This window comes from Erinaceus europaeus, chromosome 11 (genome assembly GCF_950295315.1).
Source record: "Erinaceus europaeus chromosome 11, mEriEur2.1, whole genome shotgun sequence".
Lineage (NCBI taxonomy): Eukaryota > Metazoa > Chordata > Mammalia > Eulipotyphla > Erinaceidae > Erinaceus > Erinaceus europaeus.
In genome coordinates this window covers 88,409,508-88,412,201 of record NC_080172.1, presented here as the reverse complement: position 1 = coordinate 88,412,201, position 2,694 = coordinate 88,409,508, and the positions used below count along the sequence as shown (strand labels likewise).

The 2,694-nt window shown below is 38.9% G+C and overlaps 1 non-coding gene across 1 annotated transcript; it reads left to right on the top strand.

The window, feature by feature from the left end:
- The first annotated feature begins 1,920 nt into the window (after positions 1 to 1,920).
- On the top strand, positions 1,921 to 2,028 carry LOC132541592 (U6 spliceosomal RNA). Its single transcript, XR_009552728.1, has one exon. It is a non-coding gene; the product is annotated as a U6 spliceosomal RNA (small nuclear RNA).
- Positions 2,029 to 2,694: the final 666 nt, after the last annotated feature.

Sequence of the window (2,694 nt, the reverse complement as noted above, 5' to 3'; positions counted from 1 at the left end):
GCCTTTTTAATTATTAGTGTTGTAGTTATTGTTGTTATTGATGTCGTTGTTATTGGATAGGACAGAGAGAATGGAGAGAGGAGGGGAAGACAGAGAAGGGGAGAGAAAGATAGACACCTGCAGACCTGCTTCACCGCTTGTGAAGCAATTCCCCTGCTGGTGGGGAGCCAGGGGCTTGAACCAGGATACTTACTCAGATCCTTGCGCTTTGCACCACATGTGCTTAACCCTCTATGCTCTACCACCTGACTCCCTCTACATGACTTTTTAATCAATTTGAATTTTTTTTCTTATTTATTGTACCATATCTTACTCTTGCTATTGGCTGAGTTGTGTCCTTGACTGAGTTGTGTCCCTGACCGAGTTGTGTTCCTGACTGAGACCAATCTCATGCTTAGTACGTCACTAGAGCAAACTTTTGGAGTACTTGACTGTTTTACCATCTTAGTGCTGACACTAACAACTTCACTGTTCTGGCTTTCAACATGGTTCTAGCATAAATTAGAGGTGCTACCATGTAATAGGCAGAATAAAAGTCCTCAAGAAATGTCCCTCATTTCAGGAACCTGTGAAAATTTACACTACATGGAACTAATCACCTGGAAAGCAATCTTTCTAAGTGGACCTTAAGGTAAGCAGACTAGGACTAGTGGAGCGGTGACTCACACACTAGAGCACACACTTTGACGCAAACGATGGGCTGTGTTATAGCTCCTGGTTTTCACCTGCAGTGGGGAAGCTGCATGAGTGCTAGAAAAGTGCTGTAGATACCTCTGCTCTTTGGCTCTCTCTCTCTAGCTCACTCATATTCTATAAAAATACGTCAATGGGAATGGTGAAATCCTACAGGCAGGGAGCCCAGTGATACCCTGGGAATAAATAAATAAATAAATAAATAAATAAATAAATAGGTTTACGTTGTATTCTTCTTAGGAATTCAGTGTAATCAGCTCTTAAAAGTGTAAGAAGAAATCAGAAGAGTTAGTCAGATAAATGTGATGGGGAAATTTGAGGCATGGGAGAGAACAGTTATCATTGTTCTGTTTGATAATAAAAGAATGAAGCTTTGAGATAGAGAATGGCTGACTCTAGAAGTTGGGAACAGCCCTTACTTCTCAGCTAGAAAGGAAATAGGGACCTCAGTCTGATGAACACGAAGTAAGAGCTGCAACCCATGTGACTGAGCTAGTAAATTATTTGTCCTCTAGAGACAGAAAGACACTGAGTACTGCCAAACTTTGACTTCAACCGGTGACATCCATGTTAGACTTTTGATCTACAATAATCCAAAATAATAGATTTATATTGTTTAAGCTGTTAAAGTTGTCATATATCTATATCTACAAATATATATATATATATTGCAGCTGCAGCAGGTAACCAATTACATGAAGCTTTAAGGACTTTGGTTTAGGGCAAAAATAGTTCTATATCTGACCAAATTTCTTAATCAAACTGAAGTATAGCCTTTATATTACTATCCACCTCACAGAATTTTTGAGCTAGAGAATAGTCACAAAAATGTAGTAGTAACAACAATTAGCAATAGTAAAAACCAGTAATATTTTGACAATTGAATGGTGCTTATGTTGTAATATACATTTTAAAAATCCTGGTTATAAGTAGCATATATTTGGCTTCTACTATGTTCTAGATAGTTTTATTTTCTAAACATTCAAATATTATCTTTTTTGATCCTAACAGCAAGTCCTTACTAGGTGGTTTTATGAAACTGCCTGCACCTATTTCTTCTTACACAGGACTTTTTTTTTTTTTTTTTTAAGGATGAGTGGTATGGTGGGATCACAAGATATTTCAGAGAAGACATACTGTGAGTGCACTGATGTGATGAAAAAAGAGTGCTGAAAGTCACAAATGGGTTCTTAATCAGCTAAGGCCCTCGTTCCCTACTAACTAAATGTCATTTCTCACTTCAGCAGGACATGTACTAAAATTGGGATGATGCAGAGATTATCATGGTCCCTATGCAGGAATGACATGCACATTTGTGAAGCAGTCTGTATTTAAAACAAACTGATGTATTTAACTGTCCTTCAGCATCCCACAGATGGTGCTTGCTTCCACTTACTTAAAGGGCAGCAGTCACATCCTCCCCCCCCCCACCTGCAGCCCTCCAGTCTGCAAAATAAAGATAATTTGGAACCTATGGGTAAGATTTGGAATATTCCAGTTAAAACTGGAAGGTCAATAAGCCTAGGCCAATGTAAATGACTTTATTCACCCATGCCTATTGTTAATTTGTTCTGAATTCTTCTGGCTTTTCAGTACCAAATTTCATTGATAAATTATTTACTCTAGACATGATTTATCTTTATAATACTTAGTTTTTGTCAGAGATCATGAGTACTCAGAAAAACTTTCAGCTTAAAAGATTTCTGCATCTTTACACTTGATGAAACTTTACCAACTTTTTATTCAAGAAAACCCAGTGACATCTACCTGAAGAGCATGGCTTCTTCTTCTAGCATTTGCCCTTCTTCTGTAGCCAGTCAACAGCGTCAGGTTCAGCCTGATGTAAAGTTTCGAGACCTCCTTTGAATCTGGAGAGGTGGCAGTTGTTGACTATGTGGGTCATAGTCTGTCTGTAGCCGCAGGGGCAGTTCGGGTCATCTCTGGATCCCCAGCGATGGAACATAGCAGCGCACCAGGCTGGAACGGTTGGTTCCAGAAATT